We start from the raw sequence: 18,144 nt of genomic DNA, 5'->3' as shown, positions 1-18,144 counted from the left end.
TATACCAAATCAAGACTGATTAAGTACACTACTGTGCTAATGACTTACTTAGAAACGATATTTCATAAAACTGTATCCTTCTTTCTTTCAAATTGTACTTACATTTGTCAAAACGACATACTTTTTCAGTATATTATCTGCCTTGTGGAACAGATGTACCATTTATGATTGTAGATTTCACTTCAAATAATAATAATAATAATAATAATAATAATAATAATAATAATAATAATAATAATAATAATTGTTTATCCAAACAACGGTTTGTTGTTTCAACATATATTTAATAGTAACACATAATAAGGATTACACAAATTAATGGACTGTATTTAGTACACCGAAGATTGATAATTATTCCAATTGAAAAGGAATGTAATTTGGTCCTCCAAGCACGATCGCGGTAGCGCGTTACACACACAAAGCTCTCACTCCCACACACTGACAAAAGATGTTTGGACGCGGCCTAACTGTAAATTTTGAACAAAGGGAGGAAAGGAACCAGTATGCGAAACTTCGGGGTAGAGAAAAAGTCACCCCAAGAGCCATCTGTACACAAAAATTGGCACTACATACAGACACTGTCAAAATTGAATATAAGGCTGTTAGAAAAAATAATAATAATTATTTGGCAAATGACGGAATGGCCTAAACATAGCCCCCACCTTGAAACGCTCAAGTTTCAAAGAAAATAATAACTTCACAAGCCTTGAATCACACAAATCACATACACTGCATAAGACTAATGAATATTAATACGCTGAAACATGAAAACACTATTTACAAATTATAGGACAGCAGCTAATGCCCTTGTCACAACACCACTGCCATGACCTATTTATTTTCGGAATTGAACGGGATTAAGCACAGTTTCACAATTGGACGTTTCAGTTCGCCCTGGGCTGTTTTAATTGTAACTACACGCACTGCTCCATCGCGGCCTGAGTGAACTTCCTTGACTCTCCCAAGCTTCCATTGTAGTGGGGGGAGGTTGGATTCCTTTATTATCACCATGTCGCCCACCTTCAGGTTATCGTGTAGTGTGAACCACTTTGCCTTTTGCTGGAGGCAGGACAAATACTCTAATGACCAGCGACGCCAGAAATGCTTTACAAGCTGTTGCACGAGCTGCCATCTTCTAAGGTGAGAGAGGTTAGGGGACGAGCAGTCCTTCTCTGGGAGGGCCAAGAGGGATTCCCCAACTAAGAAGTGAGCAGGGGTAAGACAGGAGAGATCATTAGGATTCTCTGACAACGGTGTGAGAGGGCGCGAGTTCAGAATTCCTTCTATTTGGGCCAGCACGGTGCACATCTCTTCGTAGCACAATGTTACATTTCCCATTATTCTTTTTAAATGGTGTTTCACACTCTTCACGCCGGCCTCCCATAAACCACCAAAGTGAGGGGAAGATGGGGGATTGAAATGCCAAGTTATTCCCCTTTCGGAGAGGAATGATGTGGTCAGGTTATTTTCCTTGGAATGCACACTGGCCTTCAACAGCTGATTTAATTCTTTACTAGCGCCCACAAAATTTCGACCACAGTCACTATAAAAATCACTTGGAACACCCCTGCGGGCTATAAATCGCTTCAAAGCGGCTAGAAATGAATTGGTGCTGGCATCAGATACCAATTCAAGGTGTAGGGCCTTGGTAGCGAGACACACAAACAGAACAATATAGCCCTTACCCTTAATACGGCTTCTTCCATAGCTGTTTTTCAAAACATATGGCCCAGCGTAGTCTACACCAGTCTTGGAAAAGCACTTGCCGGGATTAACCCGGGATGCTGGCAGTGAACCCATAATTTGAGTCTGAGTTTTTGTATTGAAACGCTGACACCGTACACATTTGTGAATGACATCACGCACTAAACTTCTGGCCCCCAGCACCCAAAACTTTGTTCGCAGGGTAGCCAGCACTAATTGAGGCCCACCATGCAAAGTGCTTGCATGCTCACATTCCACCAATAGACGAGTAAGTTTATGCTTTTTGGGCATCAAAATAGGGTGTTTCCTATCCACGGACATCTCGGCATTCTGCAACCTTCCACCAACACGTAAAATTCCATCACTGCCAATAAAGGGAGTTAAACATAACAAACTGCTTTTGCGGGGGAGGGGCTGTTCATTCTGCAGACACTTCACCTCTGTAGAAAAAGCACCTTGTTGCACTACCTTGACCAGGCACAAAAGACTTTCTTCTACTTCTCTCGCGGTCAATGAACCACGAAGCTTCTGTTTTGGGTTTCTGCAATTGTAAATAAACCGCCGACACCAGCTAACCACTCTTTTCAACTTTGACAGGGAGGAGTAGCGGTTCGCAAGGTCATTTTCGGTGTTTACACACATGACTGTGACACATTTTCTTCTTTCTTCCTCAACTACACTTGAGGCAGCCGGAGTACAAAATGACGCTGGCAACACTGCTTCGCGCATCCACGAAGGACCCTCCCACCACAGAGGGTGACTTAAGAGATCCTGGGGCATGACCCCCCGCGTAGCACAGTCCGCTGGATTGTCCTTACTCTCGACATGCCCCCACTGGGAGGTAGGCAGAATATTCTGTATTTTCGCTACTCTGTTAGCGACGAAGGTTCGCCATTTGTCCGGTGACTGAGCTAACCACGATAACACGACCATAGAATCCGTAAAGGCTCTAGCTTCTTTCACATTGAAATTAATTGCATTAGCTACTGTTTTTAGCAGCTTAGCAAACAGTAATGCCGCACACAACTCCAAGCGGGGGAGGGACACAGCTTTGATGGGCGCAACCTTAGTCTTAGCCGCAATGAGGCTTACGCCCACACCCCCGTCTGCACATTCTGATCGTAGGTAGGCCACTGCACAATAAGCTCGTTCGCTAGCATCACAATGACCTATCAGCTGACAGCTGACAGCGTCAGATGGCATGATGCATCGCGCTACCTTCACCTCACGTAACAAAAATAATGAGTCACAGTAGGCTTGCCGCACTCCACTGGTTTCAAGAGAAAGGGGTTCATCCCAGCCTAAGTTTTCCTTCCATAAGGATTGCAATAGTATCTTAGCCTTTATAGTCACTGGGGAAAGAAGACCAAGAGGATCGAAGATTTTGGCCACTTCCGATAGTACCTTCCGTTTTGTCCACACAGAGGGAGGAGGAGGGATGGATACACTGAAACCAAATTCGTCACTTACAGGTGACCACTGCACCCCGAGAGTCTTAAAGTTGCTTTCTTCACTGAAATTGAAGGGCACATCCATTTCACGTAAGTGGGGGGGAACGGCCTCAAGCACTTCTGGTTCACTAGATAACCATTTTCGAAGCTCGAAACCGCATTCCCGTAACAGTTGAATTAGCTGCTGCTGCAACTCAATTGCGTCCCTCACACTGCTCGCACCTCCGAGGTAGTCGTCCATGAAAAAATCCCGTTTCACGGCTTCGGCTGCTAGCGGGTATCTCTCCCCTTCATCTTCGACCGCCTGGAGTAGGCATCTCGTGGCAAGAAAGCTAGCCGGAGCGGTACCATAAGTGACGGTGAGTAGGCGGTAGTCCTGTATAGTTTCACTTGGCGAGCTTCTCCAAACAATCCTTTGATAGTCCACATCGTCCTTGTGCACTCGTATGGCACGGTACATCTGTTTAATATCAGCACATAATGGCACACGATGTTCGCGAAAGCGAACTAGAATAGGAAAAATGTCTTCCTGTAACTTCGGGCCCACCATGAGCCTTTGATTTAAGGACACCCCAGAAGTTGTTTCCGCACTTCCATCGAAAACCACTCGTACTTTCGTGGTAGAGCTGGTAGGTTTTAAGACCGCGTGATGCGGCAGGTAGCAGCCTTTTTCGGGGGGCACATTTTTCTCACTTGCAGGGATAAGCTCCATATGTCCCAATTCAAGATATTCGTCCATGAACTCACGATACTGCCGCTGTAACACAGGTTGTTTCGCTAATTTACGTTCCATGTTCAATAATCTCTTAATCGCGATCTCGCGTGATTCTCCTAGTTCTGGCGCGCTACCCCTGAAAGGTAGTCTTACCACATAACGTCCCTGTGAGTCACGGTGGTGGGTTTTCAGAAAATGTTGCTCACAATCCTTTTCTTCTTTGGATAAGTGCGTTTGCTGAGGCAGCTCTTCTAGTTCCCAGAACCTTTGAAGGGCGGAATCTATTTCACATGATACACGGCATGATGTCACTGTCACGTTGCTGGCTTTAGAGCCTACACTTCCGGATAACACCCATCCCAGGGTCGTTTCAAGAGCAATAGGTGAGCCTGGGGGCCCGACCCGCTTTTCCCCGAGCATGAGAGACGGAAACACGTCAGCACCAAGAAGTATGTCAATGGGGCCCACCTCATTAAAAGTGGGGTCCGCCAACCTTAAGCCTGTCAAATGTGGCCAGCACGTTGCTTCGGAACATGACTGTTTTGGTAGATTTGACGTCACCTTGGGCACCACAACAGCCTTAGTTTCGAATGTTTCGTAACTTCCGCCTAGAGGTTGAAATTTCAAATTCACCATAGCACTAGCAGTTCCTACCCCTGCTCCCGTTATACCGGAAATCACCACACTGGATCTGATTTTTCGAAGACCAAGTTTCTGCACGCAATTTTCTGTGACAAAACTGCACTCTGATGCGCAATCGAGCATACACCGGAATGGATATGGCACATCATCCTTTCCTAATATTTTCACGATTGCAGTACACAATAGGACATGAGGAACACTGACTTCGGAAGTCACATGAGAGGCAACACTTGTTTCCTGAGATTGTACTGGGTTCGACGTCGACTCACTTCTGTTAAAATGTAATAATGTATGATGTTTCTTATCACACTTTCGACATTTGCTGGATGAGCATTTGTCCTTCCAACATGCTTTGCGCAGGCAATTAAAGCATAGTTTTCTCTCCTTCACGAACGCGACACGCTCTTCTACTGTTCGTTTGGTAAATTCGGCACATTTGTAAAGAGGGTGGTCAGAACTACACATTTCACATTGAGTTTGAGTTCGTTGAGCGGTACTGACATGAGAGGACGCTGATTTCTTTTCGCGGCCTTTCATTGGGTCACTAGTGGCGGGTGGTTGTCTCGGCTTGTCATTGGCCGCAACAGCAAGAGCGCGGGCTCTGTTGTTCAAAAATGCCGCAAGTTGCTCAAAAGATGGCTGCTCATTTGAGTTCAAAGAAAGCTCCCATTGTCTACGTGTCTCATTATCTAATTTGTCCGCTGTATGGTACACTAAGAGCGCATCCCAATGTTCGATTGGTTGTTCCAACACCTTAAGAGAACGCGTACACTCCATGGTGGTGTCTATCAATTTTCTTAACGCGGCTGCTGATTCCTGTTTAATGGAAGGTTGTGTAACTAACCGTTTCAAAATCGAGTTTACTATTTCTCGCTTATTATGATAGCGCGCGTTTAACATGACCCATGCTTCCTTATAATTACTATCCGTTATCTGCATAGCTTGTAAAAGCTGTGCCGGCTCCCCTTGCAACGATGTTTTTAAATACTGCATTTTTTGAGCACCTGTCAGTTTCTCGTTATTATGCACAGAGGCCACGAATAAGTCATGGAACGAAAGCCACTCGAAGAGATTTCCTGAGAACACTGGAAGCTGGAGTTTGGGTAACCTAATGTCACTCACTTGTTGCACTTCAGACACAGGGTTTGGGGGAGGGGGTTGGGACACTTGTAATCCAATTAATGACACCCGCAGTTTCACTATCCTGTTGTCCATCTCCGCAATGTCCACTTCTTCCCTTGTGTATTCTTCATCTGTTGCCACCGAAGCACAATCTTCCAACAACGCTGAGCATTCTCGTTCAAGATTCATTACTTTTTCTTTGTGAACAAGAATGGCGTTCACTTCACTTGTTGTCAAAAGCTCAACGGCTTTTTCAGCTCTTGTGATTTTCGACTTCAGAGTCCGCTTTTTCACTGCAAATGTTTCCATTTTAGCTGTAGACACGACACACTTTAAAAACAGAAATAGAATGTTCGCACTGTTCGTTTAAAACTGCTCACAACGGTTCGAATCCGGCCCGGAGGACCAATTATTATGTTTATCCAAACAACGGTTTGTTGTTTTAACATATATTTAATAGTAACACATAATAAGGATTACACAAATTAATGGACTGTATTTAGTACACCGAAGATTGATAATTATTCCAATTGAAAAGGAATGTAATTTGGTCCTCCAAGCACGATCGCGGTAGCGCGTTACACACACAAAGCTCTCACTCCCACACACTGACAAAAGATGTTTGGACGCGGCCTAACTGTAAATTTTGAACAAAGGGAGGAAAGGAACCAGTATGCGAAACTTCGGGGTAGAGAAAAAGTCACCCCAAGAGCCATCTGTACACAAAAATTGGCACTACATACAGACACTGTCAAAATTGAATATAAGGCTGTTAGAAAAAATAATAATAATTATTTGGCAAATGACGGAATGGCCTAAACAATAATAATAAGCACAGTATCAAAATGTTGGGTTTACATCGTGCTGTATACCTAGAAAGTATAACGAGAAAATTGGAAATGAAAATGTTACTAGCTGAAATATCCGTTCCTCGCATGGGAAAGAACAACAACGGTGGAAAACATTCAAAAGTATATTTGAACTTTCTTTACTATCTTAGGTAGAATGAGTATGAATCGAAATGGAATGATAAAAACTGAGATCGATCCAACTGCTAACTATATTCAAAAATTCATTTCAAGTGATCCAGTCACTTTTTTGTGAAAAAATTCTCTTTCTCCCCTTATGCATTTTAATATTAAAATATAATGGTAAAAACCCAGGTCGACTCACGTGCTGCCTTCAAAAAATTATTTTAAACGGGTCAACTGCTTCCTAATTTTTGCAATTTTATGAATACAAAATGGGAAATAAAAAAAAAAGGAGTCGTCAACCGCCGAGTGTTCGAGTACGGAGTGATGTCTTGAACTTAGTCTCTATAGTTGGCCTGTTTTATGCTGGAGAGATAAAGTTGGTTAGAGTATAGCTCTAGCGTTAAGCAAAATGATGGAAGAAACCAACCCAATGCTCTTATTCTCACTCAAACATCATTTCATCCCCTTATATCAGATTTGTAATAATGACTCTCCTGGCTATGATCTAAATAATCACAGTATTCTGTCATCATTGGTAGGCCATCTGCCATGAACTACTAACCTTCCACACTGTGGTCCTGACAAGTACCTGATCTTCTTGATAGATAGAGGTTATCTACTTTTATAGTACATTTTATCTTCCTATGTTTTCTTCTATTAATTCCTCAAACCAATTTTTTAATTAACGACGTTCTAACCAGTTGCTTTTTACATTCATAATTGTCTAGAACGCAATACTTTTTTATTGTCCCTACCATTTCATAATTTGCTTCCCGACTTACTTAGCATAGGTATCTTCTCTATTCTCTGCGTTATATTTCGAAACCTCAAGATTTTACGAAGTATTCCTATTTCTACCTTATAAACTGCAAAATTGCAAACGAAACGTTTATTGAATCTTTTTGGTAACTACTTAATGACCAAAAAAAAAAAAAAACTAACGCTTTTGTTTGCTAATCGCAGTTCATATATTCATTAATAATACAGCACACTGTTTTTAATTAAAAATCGAATAATGTTTACATAGTTTATAACGAAAAATTGTTTTCTAGGCATTTCTAGGTAGTAAATTGTTGTGTCATATTAAAAGCACTAAAAGACAATGAAATAGCATAAAATTATTTTCCTTTCACGGCTTTAAGTCTGAAGGTAAACGTACGAATAAAGTAAACAAACAAGACTCTGAGGTGGTAACCACACACGGCTTGAATCACATCAGGAAAGCATTAGAAAGGAAAGGGTAAAGTTCTGACTGTTGGAGACAGCGTCTTCATGGAGGCACGTCTTACGTAAGTGGGCTCGATGCCCGATGGGGCCTGGCAGCAGCGCCTGCCAACCATTCGCGTGACTTGGCGTTCCATCATGTGAGCAATCATCACGTGGTTTACACAAAAAGCTTCGAGATGTATTGTTAACAAACTGGGAACTTAGCACGAATTAGTTTGTTTCAATTCTGGTAGTTTGCTTTCTTCTTTTATATATTTGGTGCTTCGGTCAATTTTGTTTTATTAATACTGTGAATATTTCCAAAGCTATAATGAACAACATACAAACCATATTACTTATAACTATAGATTAGCCGTTTAGGCACCAAAACCGTCCCCTAAAATTTCAAGAAGCGGAGATGATCTTCGAATATAAGTCGTGGGAAGAAAAGACAATTATTCTGGTAATAATTTACCGGCAGATTCAGGATGCAAGTACATCTTATGCTAGGCTTGATGATGCTTCCTTCTCTGCCCGAAAGTTCATCTTGCCAGCACACCATCAGAAATGAATGCCGGTATAAGATTCAATAACAACTAACAATCTTAATGGTAAAAATCAAAGAGTACATTATCAAGAATGCCGACAGTTTCGACAATGCTATTGTTGCATTCGTTATTTCACAGTGAGAAATTAGCACGATTTTTAACATGATACGACGAAATATATTGATTCTTATACGACGCGAATATAAGACGCATCCTAATTTTTTTTACAACAGAAATTACATTTTTTTAAAAATGTGCGGCTTATATTAGGGAAAATACGGTAGATAGGCAAATAGGCACTTACAGCTTTAAAAAAGTACGTACACTTCTAGCTCGAAATATGAACACTCAATGACAAACAAAAACTTAAATTATTAATTCTATTTGTATTCAAAAAATCAAAACACATCGTTATGTGTAAACTCCTTTAATCTGCATCTAGTATATAAATATTTACAGCATATTATTACCCCAGCAGTCCACAACTCTACAACACCTTACATAGGTCTACTACAATCCGAAGAAAGAAATATTTACCACAGCACTCCACAATTCTACAACAGCTTACTTACTACAGTCCGAAGAAATAACTTAACCCTCACTTTCGAATACGTAAATAAATTATTAGACGTTCATTTAATACATTTTGGCAATCCATCATAAGGGATTATCTACAATTCCACATGATAAAGAGGTATTTCTTCATGTTGACAACTGACAAATGAACTTTACACGCACTTCATTTAATATATATATATATATATATATATATATATATATATATATATATATATATATATATATATGTAACAAATCAAAAACAATCTTTGTATTCCCATGGATGTAATCAGGCATATTTATAGTACTCAATGCAAAAACATGTTGATCAAACCATACTTTTGACCATTTATCCCATTCTTTTTAGTTTCGTTCAAGTCCTTATTAGCCGCAATGGCTCACTCACATTTCTCTCATACCATTCTTTCTATGTATTAGGGTGGGGCTTTATCTTTGCCTGGCTATAAATTAATTTTGGTATTTTTTAAAATTTGTGGAACTGACAAAAAAAAAAAAAAACTTTATTGCAACAACTCAATGTATAGTGGGGTGGGGGGACACTGAGCAATTTCGTGGTAATTTATCTTATAAGCAAACGGTTCGCAACGAATGGAAGAAACTTTACATGGAATCGAAACCCTAATATGTTGTTCAACACTCGGTGCAAGCAATGCGCGATATCTGGTATAGAATGGATGCTACATGCGTGGAAATGAACACGTGTGTTGTGTTCAAAGTCACCCACGATCGGGAGGTGAAACTGAACAAAGGAGGGGTGACACTGAACATTAAAAAAGGCACTAAAATATGCAGAAATACTAAACGTACTGTATATATTTTAGGGAAGAATAATCTGCATGTGTGATCTGTCCAATAAAAACAAAGGAAGAGATTTACTAAAGTCAAAACAGTGTATTAAAACACCTTAGGGAACGTAGACCCCGTAGATCTGACATGTGCTCACGCACTGGTTCTGCATCGTCCACAGATAAAAAGTACATTGTCACCAGTGCTCACACAGACTATGCGGTACCAACGGCTGCATCTTGAACATTGGATCCAGTTACCTATTGCAGATAACCCAGGACAGAGAAATGAAAGCGCTTGCAGCATTACATCACGTAATTAACGAAACATTTTCTCCTTTCTCGGCTCATGTCACAAACACTGCGAACAACCTTTGTCTGCCACAACACGCTTTGGTTTATTGTTGAAAGAAAGGTCAGTCTCTTCCACGTTGTAGATGTGTTCCGGAGAGTTGACCAAGCTAGTGCCTTACGGTTTGATGCAGGAGATCAAAATATTCTGTGACAACTTCCTTGCTGAAATTTGCTCTTGTAAGAGATAGCTGTTTCAGCGTTCGTAATAATAATTCAGGGTTTCGTTTGAGAAACAATCGAAGCCAATCTTTTCCCGCCGATCGCGTCTCCCTGTCGAAAAGATGTTTCAGTGCTTTCTTTTCAGCGTAGTTAAATGCGGCTTTTCGTACATTTTGCGATGTTATAGGGAAAGCTTTCCGTGCCACCTTGAGCAACAAGTTTGCCATTTCGTCTTCCTCTTCTTTCCCAAACACCGACTGACCTCCTTGTGACCTCCTACTGACAGATTTCAACCGCAAGTGTAACGTGCCCTTGCTTATCTCGTATTTCTCGGCAACCTGGCAGAGGGACAGTTTTTTAAATTTCCTTGAAGGCTTGCGCCATTGTTTGCTCATTCCATCGTTCGTATTTTGTGCCATTCTTTACTCTCTTGTAGTCTCTGGGCAGCTGTAATGAAACATGAAACTCTGATAAGGCACTGTATACAAATTGTACAGTAAAAACATCATAACAGCAATACAAAGCTGTGTTCAGTGTCACCCCATCAAATCTGTTCAGAGTAGCCCCACAACGCAGGTTGTCAGTTAAGTGTTCGTAATTTTTCACAGATGGCATCACCAGTCACCATGTAGCAGTCAGGCATGACTAATTCCCCGCCAAACTTCCATGCATCAACAACGTGGTTCTGTGCTGTCTCTAATAGAAATTACACACTATATACACAAGGTCTCAAACTACAGTATGGCTATTTTATTACTTGATCCTTACATTTGTGTTTGTCTCTTTCACTTTTCTCTCCAAAACAAACGTGAGTTCCTCATGTCGCACGAATATTTAGTTCACCACATAAACGTCTTCCAATTCCACCACTTTCTACCAAACTCAAGGTGGCGGTTTTCGGAAACAAATGACAAACGTTAATATGTTCAGAGTCGCCCGCCGTTCAGAGTCCCCCCACCCCACTCTAGTTATCCCAATGAAATCCCGATTTTGAAGAGAATGTAGAAAAAAGGCAGTATTTGGAATTTAAGCAATAATATAAGCAATGTCGAGTGAAATAAAGCAAAATAAATTTTGGTGAAGTTGAAGTAAAGACCACCCAAATGAACTTCAGCGCATTCTTTTTTTCGTAACTCTAACATTAAGAAATAGGCATTTCGCCCAGCATATGGTCTTCATTTATTACCTAATTTGTAAATTTACCATATTGATGGTTATTTAAAATTTGATCTGATTTTTAGTTTATCTTCCCTTTGAGCAGAGAGGTTATATGAGATGTGGACCTACAGCTTAGCGCGGGATCCGAACCCACATGAGCTCCCGACAGGAATCGAATCTGGGTCTCCCATGTGGTTATTTAAGAAGATGAACACTCAATAGTTTTAAAAAGGAATACTGGATTCACATCTGCAGCAAGCGGTTTTGTTAAGTAGACTATAGGTACGTGATTGGTGTTATTGGATCGATTTGAGACCAGAAATAAAAGAAGAACGAGAAAGTGATAAGATGTTACAATGTGTATGTTTGTTAATAGGATTTGTAAATTATAGACTACAGCATGGAATTCTGTACTGACGATAGAGCGTCAATAATCTGTGATTTGAAGTGAACATCGCTGGATGATTTGATATGTATGAAGGGCAGATTAAAGGAATAAAGTTGTAAGAGTACTTTTAAGAGCTCCAAACTCTGGGATAGATTTTATGTATACATAAAATAAGAAAGTTTCCTCTTCTGGGGGGAGGCGATCGCCCCTTCCTTGGATCCGCTCCTGTATTGAGTCACTAGTCACAGGACCTGCACACTACGTACTGCAAGGAACAACACACACAACTAAATCAAGAATCAACGTTTTATTACACCTACTCATTACTGAGAATTAAGCTGCTGAAATTACATAAGCATTCCCGTGTCGGGGCGAAACACGAGATCATTATAGTGTAACAACACAAAGTATTAAATTTCTACATCCTAGTTTTCTATCAATCAAACTTCTAGATTACTTTCTATTTTTGCGTTTTGATGTTATTCCAAACGTAGCCACGGATTGCTATTTGAATAAATGTAAATCATAACTTTCTCTCCTTTGCATTCTCCAGAAATAAAAAGAAATTAGTGGAAGGGAATCTCTAGACGGATGCACGGAGAAATACCGACGATGTTGCAATAAATGTTGTGATGAGTTTGTCAGTTTATGATTGAACTCCTTTGAGCTGCTTTATCCATAAACTGAAGACTTTTCTTTTTTTTTTTTTTTTTTTTTTTTTTTTACAAAAAGGGTTGACAAAAAAAAAGCTGTTTTCTCTTACTAGCCAAAAACCGGGATATTTATGCGTTCCGAAATTTATTTCCGGCACACACAGCAACCCTAGAAAAAGTACTTTTTTGTGCCAGTTGGATAGGAGAAATTATAATTACTACTAGAAAAAAAGTAAATAAATACTGTTTCATCACCAGCATTTAGCTACGGCATTGGTCCTTCTCCGTGACAATAACAAAATCATGTTTAGTTTACATCTGTTAATTCCATGAACGAGCTTGGTTTTCCTTGTCTGAAGCCCTCCAGTAAGAACCAGCTTGCTATCGGATATTACCCGCAATGAGGATATTCACTTATGTTTCGAATGACAGTTACATTTCACGAAAATAATACATACTTCGGCAATCGCAAGCTACTTAACAATTTTGCTGATGCCTAAGTGACACGAAGTTTCGTCTTTTTATAGAAAATGAATACTTCTGCCATAGTATAGATGAAACTGGCTTACAAACAGCTTCCTCGAGCAATTGAAATTGGAGTCACAGTTGACTTGTTGCCATCCCTGTATCTAACATTACAGGGGTCTACGAAATACGGTTAAATTTAATGCTGGGTCTTTCTCCTATTACTTTAATTTTCTTCTGGTTTCTGATATATAGTTCAAATAAAGATTACACACCTTTTAAATTCTTCATACCGTACAACTGCTACTTCGCATTTAGTACTAAAAACCACATCAGCTGGTATAGTTGAACGTTAAAGGCATCAGGCTGGCGATCGCGAGTTCAAACCCCATTCAGGGTTCATTATTCACTTCTTATAGTCCCCTTAACTTAAGGGATGTAATTTCTTAAAATAAATAATAATAAAAAAACACTACTAAACTGTACAACCGATTACATAAATATGTTCTTTCCTTTTTATTTACCTTTGTGTACCAAGGGTAAATAATTCTCATAAGTAAATTTTACGTAAAAGGAAGTCAAGTCAATGCGAGAAGCAATTAATTACCGTAATATAGTAACATGCATGCAGCAAACTAATTTATTTTGACAGATGCCAACGCCCTTAGTCATTTAAAAATGGGCCTATATTCCTACTTCCCAAGCATGAACTGTAGTCTTGCTTCCTCCCAGCATTGCACAGTTAACGGAATTGTTCTGCGAGCATTAAATATAACTGAAGTATCACTAGTGTTTTTAAAAAACAAAAATGGCATCAACGTATATCTAGTAATGCTTTACAGTATATGCTTCACTATCTTCCTCGATGAATATATGCATTACGAGAGAGACATTAACCCCCTCTCTTCTCCCCAATATACACACCAAAAAGTTACGGACAGAGATCTGGGGAGAGGGATATAATATACAGCATCAGCATTAGGGCTGTGCGATATTTTGATATATTGATTGATCGATATTTTTAAATACTGCAATATTTTGAACTTATAATTTCAATTTAATACAGTATATAAAAATGGAAGTGAGCTTGTGTAGGATTGCATCACGCAATACCGACTAAACCGTTTGAAATGAACTTCGGAACAGAACTATCACCTAAAATAGGTACTTCGAACTGATTTTTTTTTTATCACGTTGCTTTGATCGTTAGGGTTTAAAATTTATGCGAAAGGTAGAGCACCTCACGAGCACCTCAAATTAAGACAACAAAATTCAGTAAATAAAGTCATTAAGAATACCTTGAAGTGCACAACGTTTTTGAAAATTTCCACTTCAAGATATTTTCTATATATTTTTTTTTCATCACATTTCAATAATTATTGTGATCGCATCAGGAAAAAAGGCTTATCAATTGAAATTAATTTTGGAACAAGCAGACTTGCCTTTCTCAAGCTTGGTTTTTATCGTGTTACTTTGGTTAAAAACGTATTCTAAAGGTTCTAAAGGTGCAAGAGTTCAAGATTCATTCCAAAAGGAGTATCTTATGTTTTTTTCTATCATTATACTTTTATTGAAGTGCGTACCGTAAGGGGGAAAGGCGATCAAATATTTTCCTTAAATTATTCTCCTCGTGAGAAGAAGGGACATTTCAGATAGTTTTCTTATAAAACTTATAGTTCTTTCAGGATGCCCTATACAAAATCGAGTAGTTCAATTCTCAGTGATGTTATAATTTAACAGCAAATTTGTTAGTTGCCTGGATCTCTCTTACTTTAAAGCAACGATAGAAGAGTAAAAGAGAAGCATGGTATTCGTGAAGAGAATCTAATTCAACATTTTAAAAAGGGATGTCAACCCCATTTTGTTCGCCTAGAAAATAAAAATATCATGCGCACAACACGATATCAGTACAGATATCCACAGTCGTGCAGACCTATCGTTGTGGACATAGCAGGCAATTTATAAAAAAGTTTTGCCCTATTATGAATTCACAACTCACCACACAAGACTTTAGGGAAACTTTTCATGCCAACGTACGAATATTTACAATATATTATCTACTTGTCAAAAATATTTATAACTAACTAACTGCAAGTCTATGTTATTTGTATAAGTACGTATGTGTTTTATGCCATTTGCATGACAAATGCTCATAGCTACCACTGCGGATATAGATATTGACCAGTTGACATTTCAACCAATAATACGTTGTATGCCGTAGGTCATTTCGAAACGTTACCGTTACTACAAAAAGAAAAAAAGACTCCAAGATAACTCGAAATATTACTTTCTGAACTATTTATATGTGTTTTATTAATAACAAAATAAACTAAACTGACAAACATTAAAACACTATGTGCGATCAAACAGCAATGACAAAATATATCATAGGCGAAGCCAAATATTAGCTGCAGATTTACCGTTCAGCATTCACATATAACAAACATACACTTGAGCCTTGTAAGCTTTCACTGCTGTGGAAACTGAGCAACGTACTAGATATTTTCTTTCTTTAATTTATCATTTGTGCACAATAAATTGAGGTCATGTTGATGACCTTCAGTGAGAAAAAAGCGATTGCATGACAGTATCTACACAATACTGTAGTGGCTACACATGTGCTTTTGTGCTCATAAGCATTGTTTATTTAACGAATACATATCAATCATCTGAAACTAAGAATAAATCCCGTAGTTAGAAAATATAGACGGAAGTATGAAATACCACATTCGAGACAAGTCATTTCTGAAGCTGGCAGGTGACATCGAAGCAAGAGAGGTGCCAACACAGGACAGAATGCAGACAGAGTGCAATGTTGTTGACCTTACAGACAAAAGGAATAATATTATACTCGAATGCCGAAGCCAGTTTGAGAAATGAATAATGCATGTTTCTCTGTGGTTTTGTGATTGATACCTTGAGCAACATCCTCAGTGTTTGCGCTTGCATACAATACCATTAAGAAACAGCATACCTACAAGTATGCTATCTGAATTTCAACCTACATACTGCACATTCACCCTACTACAACATGAACTTAAATGACATTCGAAACATTTATATACTGGTTACCAATTAGTATCAGAACAAACTATTTTCCGTTCTGTAATTTCGTAAACCTCCTTCTGCATGTTTTAGTGTAAATCAAATTTTCGTCAACTTTAGATAAATTTTCACAACAAAAATAACCAAATTACAGCCAACTAACGATTATCCCGCCTAATGCGACAGAAACCAGGCTGGATAATAATAATAATAATAATAATAATAATAATAATAATAATAATAATAATAATAATAATAAAGAAAAAAACTGAAAAATATTTCTGAAGTTGGTAATCAAAATATCTTACGTTAGATCTGAGTACCTTACAGGCCACTTTGTCAGACTTACTGTTCTAATTCACATGTTTGACAATTAGCAATCACTGATTTCTCTTGCCACAACAAAGTGGGAAGAAACTCCTGAAGACACTGTGTAGTTTTAACTTTTGTCTTTCAAATGTAACTATTATGTTTCTGATGTATCAAATAAAAAATACATTCTACAAATATATCAAGATTTACATGAACGAACTTAGGAAGAAACTCAGTGTTGACCGGTCATAGATTTAAATTCTGAACCTACAAGTCTAAAACTTCTCCATGCATCGGAAGAAGAGTATACTGTATATTTATTCAACATTAACAGATTTACAGAAGAGAACGATGGTGTCTTAGTGATAGAGCGCTCATCTTGGTTCGATCTCAAGCCATTTGAGTTTGTAGTAAACAAAACTGTGTACGTATCTATTTTCGGGAGGAGAGTGAGTCCAGGCGCGTAGGAACGAAATTTTTGATGGAAGGGCAAAAATTGATCGCACATTTCTCAGGAGTGAATTTCGTGAAGGTCCATATCTGTTGTTGCCAGTAATGTTGATCCTTTGTATGAGATGAGATGAGAGAGAGAGAGAGAGAGAGAGAGAGATCGGGAGGTGACATACTGTGAGATTCAGGCATCCTTGAAAATTCACATGAAATCAATATATACAATTTTGCGTGGTCACCTGAACGTACGGAAACTTTCAAACCGTTGGATCTCACCCAACTTCACCGAAACTCAAAAGAAGCTTATGACAATTGTTATAAAGAAATACTCATTACATAGTTACAGGAGGTGAAACTTGGATTTATACATACGAACCCGAAACTACACAGCAATCCATCGTCTGGTTGTTTCAGAGTGAGTCGAAACCAACAAAAGTTCGTTCGAGGAGTAACAAAGAAAATTATTGCTTGTTTTTTCAGTTATACTGGACATGTGGCAACCGTAACTTTAGACCATCGAAGTACTGCTGAGTGGTATACAACAATTCGTTTGCCAGAAGTTATCAATGAACTGGGTAAAAAAAAAAAAAAAAAAAAAACCTGTCGTCACATCATTCTTCACCACCACAAAGCACATTCTTTCCACTCAGCACACCAAATTGTTAATTGTTTTCAGTAAAAATGTCGAATTAATTACTCATTGTCCGTACTCTCCTGATAATACCTATTTTTTTTTTCTCACTCATGTAAAATTAGATGCGTGGTGAGCTATTTGTACCACCCGATGCAGCTCTTCACTCATTCCGAACTGAGTCACTTCTTCAAACTGCTGTGCAAAATAAAGGAACAGTCTTAAACAAACAAAGATAATTTAAAGATGGATTCTTCCACATTTTGTAATAACGGAACGCTAGGGCTGTTACTACTAATTTACAGAACATTCTCAAGCAGCTCTCGTAGCACAACAAAGACCTCGCAGAAGTAATAGATCTACAACTGTGCAGGATGAATAACATTGGTTCTACATTTGAACCTGATAATCATGAGAACATTCGAGTCATTCAAGAAGACCAGCAAGTGCGACAAATTAGCAGGAAGTTTTCTACACGATCCTACATTATGGGAAGTGAGGTCAAATACTTATTGATGTTTGAATTGAATTGAAATTGCCAGATATCCAGATTAATATATGTGAATCTGGTTTCTGACACTAACAACGCTGTTTCAATGATTGTAACACAGCCCTGCCCAATGAAACTTTTGATTTGCGGAATAAAAAGAAACAATTGTTCTTAACTAATTTCGGTGTGCTGATTTCAAATCTACACAACCGTTTTTCCGTTATCACGTAAGGGTTTTCTACACTGTACAGATGAAGTATTTAATGACCTACTGATTTGTGATAAAAATTCAATATCAATGTTTATATCGCAT

At 38.8% G+C, this 18,144-nt stretch overlaps 1 protein-coding gene across 3 annotated transcripts in view; it reads right to left on the bottom strand.

The window, feature by feature from the left end:
• The window catches only part of LOC145694861 (protein phosphatase PTC7 homolog), a 167,120-nt gene that overhangs the window by 133,676 nt on the left and 15,300 nt on the right, over nucleotides 1-18,144 (bottom strand). The window contains exon 1 of one of the 3 annotated variants that reach the window (XR_014133054.1): nucleotides 103-6,396. The exons of 1 other annotated variant lie outside the window; for it this stretch is intronic. The gene's annotated coding sequence lies outside the window, so the exon portion shown is untranslated. Of the gene's footprint in view, nucleotides 1-102; nucleotides 6,397-18,144 lie in introns of those variants that run through there. One more of the 3 variants, XR_014133055.1, reaches the window with a different exon arrangement.

Source organism: Thermobia domestica, chromosome 9 (genome assembly GCF_964235325.1).
Source record: "Thermobia domestica chromosome 9, izTheDome1.hap1.1, whole genome shotgun sequence".
In the NCBI taxonomy this organism is placed as follows: domain Eukaryota; kingdom Metazoa; phylum Arthropoda; class Insecta; order Zygentoma; family Lepismatidae; genus Thermobia; species Thermobia domestica.
Note: the sequence above shows the minus strand (reverse complement) of the source record. Positions and strands in the feature narration are given on the sequence as shown.